Source organism: Schistocerca piceifrons, chromosome 9 (assembly GCF_021461385.2).
Source record: "Schistocerca piceifrons isolate TAMUIC-IGC-003096 chromosome 9, iqSchPice1.1, whole genome shotgun sequence".
Taxonomy (NCBI): Eukaryota; Metazoa; Arthropoda; class Insecta; order Orthoptera; family Acrididae; genus Schistocerca; species Schistocerca piceifrons.
This window is the reverse complement of record NC_060146.1, coordinates 217,960,646-217,975,108: the sequence shown is the minus strand read 5'-3', so window position 1 is coordinate 217,975,108 and position 14,463 is coordinate 217,960,646.

The window sequence follows — 14,463 nt, the reverse complement described above, 5'->3', positions numbered from 1 at the left end:
AATAGATCACTCCCATCTTGCTCTGCTGCAGTACATAACACATGTTTCCAAACATATGGAGGGTAGTGTACGTTACGTTACCATCGAGTTTCTCCTCACTGGAGACTTCTGCGATCATGCGCTAGATGGTAGGTGAAGCTTCATCTTTATAACTCTAGCATACAGTTCGGTCCACTCAGTGCCTCCACAGATTACTAAAGGGTATAAATATTTTGATTTTATTGTCATTTATATTGTCTTTTCTGTATTGTTTGTGTGTTTAATAGTTCCCGATTTCCTTCTAAGAAAATTTATGTTAAATTTTTGGAGATGCCTTACAGTCTGAAGATGATCTGTATAGATTCAACCCGGTCCCAACTAATATATTATCTTCATTCAAGAACGACTTCATCACTATCATTCCTGAAAATTTTACTACATCCTGTTTTTGTTCTGCAGCTGGCGGAGGTGCTCAAAAGCATTTTGAACGAATCCGAAGTCCAAAGACAATCGACAACGCAGCGACCGAGGCAGCCTCCCAGTGTCGACCTCGTGTCACGGAAACCGCCTGTGGACTCGACTAGCGACACAGCCAAATTCCAAGACTTCCTCCCACAACTAAAAGAGGCTCTAAAAGGTGTCCTCACTAAGCACGAATCGGCAGAGCTGCAACCACCAAGTACTGTCCACATGCCTCTGCTGAAAACTCCGAGGGTACCTCCGAGTCACACCGAAAAGGACTTGAAACACATTCTTCTGACTCTTGAGGAGACTCTGAGCAGCATCTTGAAGAACAGTGAGAGCAAAATATCTGGCACGACCAGCAATCCAGCACTACAACCAGTACATCCGACAACAACAGATAGCAGGCGACCGTCGCAAACTCTGAAGGGGCTACCAACTGAAACCAAAGAGGACTTGGAACACATTCTTCCGACTCTCGAGGAGGCACTCGGCGGCATCTTGGAGGACAGTGAGGCCAAGATACTCAGTACGACAAGCCATCCAGCACTATTACCAGTACATCGGACACCGACAGACAGCACAAAACACTTTGTAGCAGTCCTGCCACAGTTAGAGGATAAGATTCGATCCATTCTGGAGGAAGCAGCATCGGAGCAGGAAGCAGCTGCCAAACAGCACACATCCCCAGTACCGGCCTGGCAATACAAGCCCCCGACGACAAAGGACAGCAGTTTCGTCAAATTTGTACCAGAGTTGAAGAGAGTTTTTGGGGACATTCTGAGTAGCCACAAATCTAATCAAAATTCCACATTCCCTAACACAACTGTTCTTAAGGGCACTATGGAAACTCCTATCCATGTGTCATTGTCCACAGAACAGCATCCACCCTCCTAAAGTAAGATCACAGTGTCAGACAGTCCATCTTCAGATTCTGAGCCCCTGTTCCAGGCTGTTAAATTTACATTACAGGATGTACCACTTGCCAGGAAACAACAAACCATGGGCATTGCTGTGAAATGCAAAGTGTGACACTGGCATTGTAAACGACAAATGTCTGATGGTTACGTGTTAAGTAAGAACCATTTTTCGACAGTCTCCTCCATTCCAGAATGGACCTTCTGTTCTGCATCGCCTTGTATGCTGTTATGAAACTTATTGCTGCAATAAAACTGTGTACCAGACTGGGGCTTGAAACCCAGAACTTTGTCTTTTGCATGCCATGCTCTTAACAAACTGAACTACCCAGGTGCAACTCCTGTTCACATCTGTAGTTCTGACAGTACAGTCCCCCTAGCCTACTTTGTGGAACTAGTAATCCTGCAAAACGGGCTGCTGCAGGGATATAGCTTAGCCACAGATTTGGGGATTGCTCCCGTTATGGATTTTGCTCTGCAGTCGGGTGTGCACTGCCTGGCAGATTAAACCTGCTTGCCCAGCTGGGACTCCAAACTGAGACTTTTTGACTTTTACATGCAAATCCCCAAAAAAGCAAAGAACCCAGATTCAAATCCCAGTCCAGCAGAAAATTTTAATCCACCAGTAAGTTTCAACATTGTATTTATTCCTAAGATTCTCTTGCAAGCTCCCACAGCATCCACCAGTCTGCACTTCCAGAAGTACTTGTCCCACGAAATATATAGCAGAGCTTCAGTGACCTTCAGAAGGTAGGAGAGAAGCACTGGCAGAAATAAAGCTGTGAAGGCAGGTCACAAGTAGCACAAAGGTAGCTCGAGTCACTGAAGGGCACTACTGACGAAAGGCAAGTCCTATGTACAAATACCAGTTCAGGACACTCTTGGTTAGACAAGAAGTTTCAGTACGAAAGATGCTTGCCAGATTGTACTGGGTAATGGAAATATCACCTTCGTAGATGAATATACTTTTAATTTTGATAACCATTTCATTGTTTTCCTATTTAGGCTCTTATTTGACATACCTACAGAGTACATTTCTTAATACCCACTCTGCACTGCATTTCATTCATTGACATTTATTTATGCAAGATACCGAAAGGAGCAAATACTGACAACAATAAAAGAGAAAAGGATACCCACAGCAACAGCATTCTTTCTTTTCCCTGGTATTTATCCCATCTAGTAAAGAGATTGTGAAGTTTTATTTCATTATTTGACTCTGTGGGTGGATGTCCTTCCTGATACCACAATCAACATAAGTGACGGAAGTCTTGTGCACGATCTGCCTGCATTAGGGTATTTTAATTGTTTGTGAATTGTGTTCTCTAATGCAGAATTTATGGACTAGCCCAACATTTGACAAAACAAGTGTGCAAAACGATACTGAGGCTGGCCGCTGAACCAGTCCACAGTCATTAATCAGCCACGCAGATTCAATCTGGGCCTGGTGCACATCTTATTTTCACAAGCTAACATGTTGCATGTTACGCTATATAAGCAGGTACCCACATCACCAATTAATAAAAAAAGACCAGTTGTGATCAGTGGGGCAACTTGTGGCCAATATCGTAAGACTATCACAGCTGTGATGTCATATGACCTTTCCCCAGCAGTTAAAAGTAATTAAAAAAAAATTACTTTTGACGTCATAGTATTGTCTGTAAAGTATGCTGGTTTGACATTCTATGATATCTGGAAATGACCTGTGCAACTGAAACAGGCAGAAAATTAAAATTTTTGGTCAGCATATCTTAGTGAGCATGGAGTTCTTTAAATATTTACAGGATGTAGGCCACCGCCAATATAGAATTGAATACCATGTTCTCCTTCACAACTCATCCAAGAAGCAAGCCATATTTTTGAAGATTATTTCAACAGCTGCACCAAGCATGATGACACAATGGTAAAATACTGGTCAAATATTCAGGAGGATGGTGATTAAAATCCTCATATGACCATATTTGGGTTGTACATTTATTTCCAAAATTGCTTAAGGTGAAAGCCAAGAAAGATCTTCTGAGACGCCAGAGCTGATTTTACACCATATCCTTCCCCAGTTCAAGGTTGTGTTCCTAGTGGGTTTGTCACGAATGGGACATTAAACTCAATTCATCCTTTCTTCAACAGTTGTTCATAACCCATAAACATTGTTACGTACGTGCATGACAAATGTGAGAAATATGTGTGTTCCCAAGTTTTTTGTGTTTTGCCAAGGACAATAATTACAGTACAAACAAAGACACCATGATTGTGCCATAAAGAGCATAGAACTGCACAAAAATTTGGAAGGTGCTGTGGCTCCCAAGATTCAGCACTCAGCATATCCTCCTTTATCTGCAGGAGTAGCTTTTCCATAACTTCAAGGACTCTTCAGTAACTATAACCATTGTTAACTGGAGTATGTTAACCAAGGAGACAAACTGAATCACACTAGAGACTGCAAGGATGGGGTGTGAACAAGTGTACACATGGCCTACAGTACACAGTTTGTCTTAACCTCACAGATCTCTCAAACAAGCAATTTCAGATGAACAAAAATTACCTGTTACCAGAAAGAGACACACACAGTCATAAAATGTACGAAACACAGTTTGTAAAATTCCTTTTGGTTCAAGCTCAATACCAAGTTAAAGTAAGGTCAAAACTTGGCTACAGTGGTCAAACAGCTCAGTTCACAATATTTTTCACTCGGATGTATGTCTCATTGCGTAAACTGTAAGACAAAAGTGCTACCAGTACCCCATGCTGCCTTTTTGAAAGTGAGCAATAAGACTACTATATATCCTCAACATTCCTCATGTGGCACACATACTATATCCAACTTTTATTTGTTTTTAATTCCAACATGCTGTGCCTGACTGTAACATGTACTTTACATCTTGTGCTTTCATTTCTGTAAGCTCCCGGTAGCTTTTTATCGCAGTGTTAGCACAGCTTCAAGAACTAAAGATAATTTCTGCTTGTTTGTAGTAATGTTGAACTACTGTAGAATGTATTTAAGATAGCTACAATATGCTAACATAACACACACTACAAAATAAAAATCATTTTTTCCTCTCAAAAATACGGCAATTTTTTCCCTTTAATGTAGCACTGGGTCTACACCTCTATTTCCACATTCACAAGATAATGCAAAAGGAGGAAGAGTGTTAAGAAGATAAGGAATGTGATGGTGAAGATGATGCGCTTCCAATAAGGAAACAGCCCAGTAAACCACAACCTGAAGCATCACCAACCCCAGGGATGTTGTGTGCCATGAATCTACCTAAGATGATGAATAAAACTCAGAAAAGTCATTTCAGTTGTGTTTTGCCTGCATGTATAAATTAGATTAGATTCAATTTTTGTTCCATACACCCAAAAAAGGGATGATTCTTGTAGATGTGGAACATGTCAGTAAGTATAACAAAAAAACACAAACCATTTGAGTATAATACTAAGTACCCTGATAATTTGTGAGGAGATCGTCAAAACAGGTGAATACAACAATACAGTAAACTGGAACAGCTAATATTTACAGAATTAACACACTGTCAGAATGAAACATTGTTATGCACTATTAATAAATTTATCATACACAAAATACTTAATCTTGACTGTTGTGACCAAGTGCTGTTGAAACTGAAATCAGACACACGTTTTTACTTAAAGTGGCCTAACAGCCTCTCTTAAGATTTTCATCTACAGAGTAGAAGAGGTTGCCTATCAATCCTCAATATTGGACCCCTTCTTGGATCAAGGTAGGTGATTTTATGTAGATTGTTCTTATTCCTAGTATTGATATTATGTATTGAGCTGTTGGTTGGAAATACAGACATACTACTTGCAACAAATTTCATTAAGGAATAAATATAGTGAGAAGCAGTGGTTAGAATACAAAGTTCCTTGAACAGGTTTCTACATGATGTTCTTGAATTTACACCACAAATGATTCTTATCACACACTTTTGCACACTAAAAACTTTTGCTCGGTTTGATGAGTTACCCCAGAATATGATCCCGTGTGACATAATAGAATGAAAATAAGCAAAGTATGCGTTTTTTATATTTATATCTCCTACATCTGACATCATTCTCACTGCAAACACAGACCTGTTTAGGTGCTTAAGCAATTCTGTGGTACGCCCTTCGAGTTGTAATCCCAGAAATTTAACACTGTCAACTTCTTCAATCTCATGTCTCTTCATATGTTATACACATGCTGGAAGGAAATCTCTTACAGTTTCTGAACTGCATATAGTGGGTCTTTTCAAAGTTTAATGACAGTGAATTAGCTTCAAAGGATTTATTAATGTCAGTGAAAATTTGATTAGCAGCTATTTCTAAATCTGTACTTGACTTGCTACTTATTGCAATGTTGTATCATCTGCAAACAAAACAAACTTAGCAACTGGCAGTGTAACAGACGAGAGGTCATTAATGTACACAAGAAAAAGCAATGGACCCAAGATGGAACCTTGAGGAACACTACATCTAATTAATTTCCAATCAGATGAAGACTGACTGCCTACTGCACAGGTATTTCGCAATAACACCCTTTGTTTCCTGTTACAGAAGACTCAAACCATTTCGCAGCACTGCCAGTGACACCGTAAAATTCTAATTTACTTAAGAGAATGGTGTGGTTCACACAGTCAAAGGCTTTTGATAGGTCACAGAAAATGCCAGCAGCCTCTAAGTTGTTATCTAATGAATTGAATACATTCTTAATGTAAGTGTAAATAGCTTTCTTTGTATCAGAACCCTTACGAAATCCAAACTGTGACTTCGACATTATATTATTTGCAGTCAGATGCTTAAGGAGACACTTGAACACAACCTTTTTAAATATTTTTGAGAAAGCCAGAAAAATGGAAATAGTTCCATAGTATGGGATTCATATCTGTGCAATGCACTAAATGCAAAATATATCTTTCTTTCACAGAAAAAAGGAACTACTTTTCGCAGTAATATTAAAAAATAACAGAATGGATTGTATACACAAGGACTTTAGTAGATGAGCTAACATGTACTGTCCCACACTAAAATCATTGCACAGCAGGAGTGGCGCACTGTCGGAAGAGAGAACACGCTCCAGGTTTCCCGCGAACACAGTTATTATGTGATACAGGTAACAGGTGCATTACAGTGTCCCAGAACAACACACTGGCCACCTATATAAACTTTTTACCCACAAAATTGAAGCTCAGGGCTTGTGAGGATGTGGTAGATAACTTCACACTCTTCACAAGTCTCTTCAGACAGATTCAAATGCTTTCTTACCAAACTTTGCCTCCTAGTCCAGGACTTGGAGATGGATTGTGTACATTGGTGCAATCCTTCAAAAGAAACTTAAAAACTTGTTTTATAAGACACTTCTACAAATTACCTATCTGAAATCAAGGAGTGGACCACTCGTGTAAGCTATGTGAGAAGTAGCAGTGTTGATTGAATAGGTCTCTGTTCTCATAAATTTTGCCTAGAACAGCATATGGAAGCATGTGCAACAGAAGTAGAATTTCACAAAAAATCCTTCATAATATTGAGTGTATATCGAGCACCTGCAGGTAACTTTAATCTGTTTGTAAACCACCTTGAAGCTGTACTGGCCCATTTAACAACCAAAAACAAAGAAATAGTGGTTGCTGGTTATTTCAATTTAGATTTCCTTAAAGACTCTCCCAATAAGAACTTATTTGAGTTAGTAACACTATCATTCATTTAATTCCCAATGTAAAGTTCCCCATTAGAGTAGCCAATTGCTCACAAACAGCGATTGATAATATATTTATAGAAAAGTCCAATGAACAAAATTATATTACAAAACCAATAGTCAATGGCCTCTCAGACCATGACATGCAGTTCTTTCTGTTAAATGTTAATACTGAACAGAATAGAAAATCTGTTAAATCTGAGCTCAAGAGTGTAATCAATAAGCCAAAAATTGATTATTTTAGGACACTCCTCAGAGACATTCACTGGACTGATGTTTACAGTGCTCATGGCATGAATGAAAAATATAACACTTTTGCTAATAAAGTGCTTACCTTATTCGAACACTGTTTTCCCCCCCAAAACTTACCAAGGTTAGAGCAAAGTCTACAAAGAAGCCATGGATTACTCAAGGAATACCGGTATCTTGTAAAACAAAAAGAAAACTGTATCTGTCAGTCCAAAACAGTTCCGATATTGATGCTATACCACATTACAAGAAATACTGCAAAATATTAAAGACTGTAATATGGACATCAAAGCAAATATATTACAAGGAAAAGATAGTCATATCAGATAACAAAATAAAAACAATATGGGATATAGTGAAGGAGGAGACCGGTGGAACCACACATGAAGAGGAACAAATAGCATTAAGAGTAAATGATACATTGGTGACAGATGTGTATAGTGTTGCAGAACTTTTTAACAAACATTTTATAACTGTTACTGAAAAGATGGGGTTGTCAGGTTCAGTAGATGCTACTATGGAATACCTCAGACCAGACATTTCAAGTAACTTCCATAATATGCATTTTACCCTCCCTACCCCAGCAGAAATAATGTCCATCATAAAATCTTTAAAATCAAAAACATCTAGTGGATATGATGAAATATCAACAAAGTTAATTAAAGAATGTGATTCTGAGCTAAGTAACATATTAAGGTATCTGTGTAACCAGTCGTTTATCAGTGGAATATTTACTGAATGGTTGAAATATGCCGAAGTTACGCCACAGTTTAAGTAGGGAGATAAAGAAACAGCATCAAATTTCCGTCCAATTTCACTGTTGCCAGCATTCTCAAAAATTTTAGAAAAAGTAATGTACAATCGTCTTTATAACCATCTTATTTCAAATAACACACTGTCAAAGTCACAGTTTGGATTTCTAAAGGGTTCTGATATTGAGAAGGCTATCTACACTTACAGTGAAAATGTGCTTAATTCATTAGACAAAAAATTGCAGGCAACTGGTATATTTTGTGATCTGTTAAAGGCATTTGACTGTGTAAATCACAATATCCTTTTAAATAAATTAGAATATTATAGCTAACAGGAAATGCTGCAAAATGGTTCAAATCTTATATCTATGGCAGGAAACAAAGGGTGTTATTAGGAAAAAGAGACATGTATCAAGCTATCAGGCATAATCCAACTGGGAACTAATTACATGTGGGGTCCCACAAGGTTCCATTTTGGGGACCTTACTTTTTCTTGTGTATGTCAATGACCTTTCATCAGTAACATTACCAGATGCCAAGTTCGTTTTGTTTGCTGATGAGATAAACATTGTAGTAAATAGCAAATCAAGTGTATTCTTAGAAAGATCAGCTAATAAAATATTTGTGGACATTAATCACTGGTTCTTAGCCAATTCTTTGTCACTAAACTTTGAAAAAACACACTACATGCAGTTCAGAACTTGTAAGGGGTGTCCCACAAGTACATGCCTAACATATGATGACAACCAGATAGAAGATGTGGATGGTGTTAAATTCTTGGGATTACAGCATGATAATAAATTCAACTGGGAGGACCACACCACAGAACTGCTGAAGCGTCTTAACAAATCTTTATTTGCAATGCGAATTGTCAGACATATGGCGCCTTTTTTTTTTTTTTTTTTTTTTTTTTTTTTTTTTTTTTTGAGTAATTCATCAATCCAAGCTAAAGTTTTCCAGGCACAAAAACATGCAGTAAGAGTTATATGTGGTGTGAACTCAAGAACATCCTGAAGAAGCCTGTTTAGGGAACTAGGGATACTAACTACAGCTTCCCAACATATTTATCCCTTAATGAAATTTGTCATTAAAAATATCTCACCTTTTCAAACCAACAGCTCAATTCATGGAATCAATACTAGAAATAAGAATAATTTCACAAGGATTTAAAGTCACTTAGTCTTGCACAAAAAGGTGTGCATTATTCAGGAACACACATTTTCAATAACTTGCCAGCAGCCATAAAAAGCTTAAACACCAATGAACTCAGTTTAAGAGAAGCCTAAAAGGATTTATTGGTGGCCAACTCCTACTCCATTGATGAATTTCTCAGTAAAACCAACTAATATAACTTGTGCACAATTTCAGTGCAGTAATGTGTTCACTGTATTATAGTAGTTGTATTACACGTTTATTAACTCATAAATAAATAAATAAATAAAACTTTTTTATTTTAAATTCAGTGCATTAGTATTTGTAAAATGACTCTTTCATATAGTGTTCATTAAAAAATGACGATCATTCCACTTGGGACCTGTGGAATGGTACATTAGCTTATTTGTTTTATTTGTAAATATTTGTCATGTATTGTTGATTTTCTGACATGTTCTACATCCTGGAGGACCTCCTCACTATGGATCAATTGGAATGAAAGTAAATTTAACCTAATCTAATCAGTAACTGACTATTGCTCTGTGACTATATGTGTTGGTAAGTTGATATTAAGCTAGCAGTAGGAGAGAAACAGCCACGTTTTTACATAACTGAGTAAACAGAAAAGTTTTCTGAAAGCAATAACTTTCAATTACTTTTGTGTTACATTTAGGACATAGCCTCAAGTTACAGATTCCGATTCATTTCACTCCACCATCCCCCTTTTTTGAGAAGGTGTCAATGATAAAAATCTGACTCATTTATCTGAGCAAAACCTGTTACTACCTCCCAGTTTGGCTTTTACAAAAGATTATTCACAGAAAAACAATATAAGACTTCAAAAATGCAGTCCTGCCAGAGATAACAAGAAAAATTATCCTGTTGATACATTCTATGAACTCACCAAAGAGAGTGTGGGGCAAAAAATCTACCTGACAGGCTAAACTGCTGCATCGTTAATGGCATCCTTTCTCAATGATTTACATTCCATTATTTCAAACAAGCAAAAATGAAGAACTCCTAGTGCTAGAAGTAAACATTAATGGTCACACGCTGAATGACTGTGTGTAAATAACACAGAAAGTAATCAAGCAGTTCAGTTCAGTATAAAATTCTTCATTTACTTGGCCATAGTGTCCATAGTTGCTTTATAATTGTTGAGGGTATTTTTGTTCTGTCATTGCAACTACAAAAATGCGTTATATTTTCACTGGACGTGTTTCGCTTTATTGAGGTAAATTACATCAGTGGTCTGTAACTAAGTTATTTACATTCTGACTTGCTTTTAGATTGAAAAACAGTTCATTAAGAATAGGTTGATTTGTACTTAAGGTGATTTTTCGGCTTATTTCTCGTTTACATCGGGAAATGCCGTCTACTAGCACATCGTTTGTTTTCTGTGTTAGACACTGATAATTTTGGTCTAATTTTTTAGATGTTCTGCAGTCCTATGCACTTCTTATGTTTTTCACAACACACTTTTATGCACCACTGTATTCTGTTTGTTTTTGTACTTCAAGTATGTGTTGTTGTTTGTGCTTTGTAGTGTAGCCAACATAACCTTTCCACTACTTTGTCTTTGACCTACAACATTTTCTTTTTTATTATTATTATTTTTTAAAATTAGATTATTGTATGTGTGTAATTCTATTTAAGTAAGTTTCTGTGTATGTATGTACTGTATAAGAGTAGAGAAGGAACAGTGAAGGAGGGTTTTTCATTTTTTTTACTTTTTTTTTTAGGGGAAAACATGGTGAGTTGATGTAAATACATAGCAGTGTTGTGGAGTGTGAGTTAGAGGAAAAGGTGAGGAGCAAGAAGTGAAATGAAACTGAGTAGTGGGGGAGGGGGGGGGGAGGTGTGAAGAGTGGAAAAGACTCTCCTTTTTCATGTAATGTCATTGTTTATTATATATAGAGTCTGGTTTCCAATATTTATCTGGTACTGAGCAACTGTTTATTTTGTGTTAATGCTTTTTGTATGTGGAAATTTTCTAATATGCACCTACCATGCATATTATGTCATCCATGTATCTGAATCTAAACACAGAAGACGGCAACTACACAAAGATATAAATACTATACACAAAAACATAAAGTTCACAATAGAAGAAGAACAAGAAAACACATACAACTTTTTAGACATAAACATCAGAAAGACAATAACAAACACACATCTGACACATACAGAAAACCCACAAAAAGTGACATTATCTTAAATGCAACTTCAAACCACCCACAGAACCACAAACAAGCAGCAATCAGATACATGTTAAACAGACTGAACAGGATCCCCCTAAACAGTTTTAATTACCAGAAAGAGTTAGCCATTATAAAACAAATAGCTTTGAAAATGGACACAAAGAAACAATGGCAGACAAACAAAAAATAAAGAGACAAATAATGAAAAAATAACCAAACCACACTAACTCGTACAATTTGCTCTACAACAAAAAAATGGTATACAATGACCTGCCACAACAAATTCATTCATAAAATAGGTAACATAAAAAAAAAGTCATAAACATAGCTTACAAAATGAACAATTCCATAAAAAAGCACAGCCCAAAACTGAAATGAAAACCAGACAGATACCAACAATGTGGTATCTATCAGCTTAGTTGCAGAGATTGTGAGAAGATATACATGGGAATGACTGGCAGGACATTCGACGCGACATAAAGAGCACATCACACCATTTAAATATGATACAAATCATTCAACATTTGTGGATCATCTAAAAGAAGAACACCATGGACCAAGCAGTATTGAAACCGATATGAGCCGATATGAGCCCACTGAGGAGCTGCATTACAAGTGGTGGCGTACTGGAAACGTTCTGTTGTTACACGTGTAGGTTTTTCTTTTAATAAAATACCAAAGTGATCTAGTAAATATTTAGCTGATAATAGGATGTACACAGGAGCTATTTAATAAATTTGAGGAAGCTTCTTTCCTGTTAATTTACAAGGTTACATTTATCTGATAAGAACAATTAGTATTCTCTTTGTACTGTTAATGTTTACAGCTATTAACTTTCTATGATTTGCTTCATCCTTCGTTAACGTGTGCCTTTACTCTTTCCACATTATTCCTTATGGGATCTATGCAACTCAGTGAATGACTGGACAGCAATATAGTAACAGTTTACCATTAATAACATGTAGAGCTTCAGTTCCAAACAGCTGCTCTTCTGCTGACTTGTTGCGAATCTCAATGCTTTCCTGCATAATAGGACTCACAAAACGTGCTGAGATGAAATAACTATCAGTACCTGTTCAATATTTCTTCCTCCACAGAAAGAAAAGAAACCTGCTGATATAGTTAGGAGAGTTTGATAGGTGCAAAGAAAGAGATTTGAGTACAATCTCAGCCTTTTCAAACATTTTATTATTTCAACAAGTATATATTTATTTCCTCTAATAAAGCACACACACACAGAACACTCATTGTAACAGATATGAACAAAAACATACTTTTACAAAAAATCTAAATATGTTCTAATGAATAAAATGCAAGTGCACGGAGAATCCCCTTACATCAGATTAAATTACTCAACACAGAATTATTATTTGTTGTTCTTTATAATAAACATATACATATGGCGAGGTTGTAAACAAGGTGCTAATCCAGTCTATTAGAAAACAACATGGATCACACAGAAGAAACAACTGATACTATTAATACTTTCTTTTGGCATGATAATGTAATGAGCAACATACTCCACTCAACACAATCTGAGGTGCTTTCAGAAAAATGTATGTGCCAAAAACTACAGCGCTAAAGAATGAGCAGCCACAATATCAGTCTCTCACATATCAGCAATGGTTTCACAGAGAGAAGTGTGTGCTCCAATAATCTCAATGAAAACATCACTAAATAAGCTTGTACATGTAGCAAGTGCTGTATCCCGACACATTCATAATAATTTTGCTAAATCTACAGGGTACTTTCATCTAATAATTACATTATTCACAAATTCACATACTGACTGAGGGGTAGATTATAAATTGATTCAATAATCACAGTGGAGCAGTGACCACACTTTTCTGTTTCATATCTGCTTCAAACACGCTAGGGATTGCAGAGGCATCGATAGTTGTTTGATAGGATGGGAGCAAAAACTTAAGGATTATCTCCTTACTTTTGGTTCTTAGAATGTATGGCCAATATTTTTTCATGCAATTCCTGGAATTCAAAACTCAAGAGACACAAAGGCACATTTTATACATTATAAAGCATCAACATCACTCATTAAAAAGAGAAATGTAAAACTGAGCACCAGTAACACAAACAAATAATCTGTACAATACTGTCCAATGGTTGTAGCAAACAACACACACTGTGAGAATCAAAAGTGCATATTTCATCCATTCTGAGCATCTGCATAACACTTGGGTATCTCAATGGAAACCCTGACATTTTCATTTCTGGTCATAAATGAAAATTATGCATATCAGATATCTGCAGTTCAAACTTTCATTTTTAATTATTTAAGCATGTCTGATACTCAGGTGCACTTTACAACTAGTGTGAGAGAGCACATGCCATCAACTTTTTCTGAATGTCGCTTTTATCCCCCCCCCCCCCCCCCCCTCTGCTGCGGCAACTGCCAAATGGCAACAGATTTTCTTAGGTTGTGTTAAAAAAAAAAAAAAAAAATTTCAACCGTTTAATGCATGGCTGAAGTTTTTAGAAGTGTTCTTATTCAAGTGGAAGTGGATGGTTGCAAAATGGAGCACAATGTCATGGTTTACTCGGTATAACATTCTGTGACTTTCAAAGTAAAGTGAAAATGGGTGAGCTTGGCTGTCAGGTTTCTCTCTCTCTCTCTCTCTCTCTCTCTCTCTCTCTCTCTCTCTCTCTCTCTCTCTTCTGTCTGATATTTCTTTCCTAAAAGAATTTACACCTTGCCTTACTAAAAGACATTGGGTAACTAAGTCAGACTCCAGGACTGTAGGAGTAAGTAAAGAAGTCTGACCCATGTGGTCATGCTGAGAGGATTGAGCACAAATTTAGTGTGGTTTTATTCATATGAAAGCTTTGTCAATAAAAACAATAGGGAATAATTCGAGGCTCCGACTTTGTAACTTGCATGTGTCGCACAATAAAATCAGCAACAAAAGTACAGAAAACTTAAAAATGTTGGTAAAAAATTAAATCTATATTTCCTTCACAATAATCTCTTTTTGATGCACATTAAAGTTCAGGGAGCTATGGAAGTATATGTGAAATGTAAAATGAGCTTCTAATCAATTTGG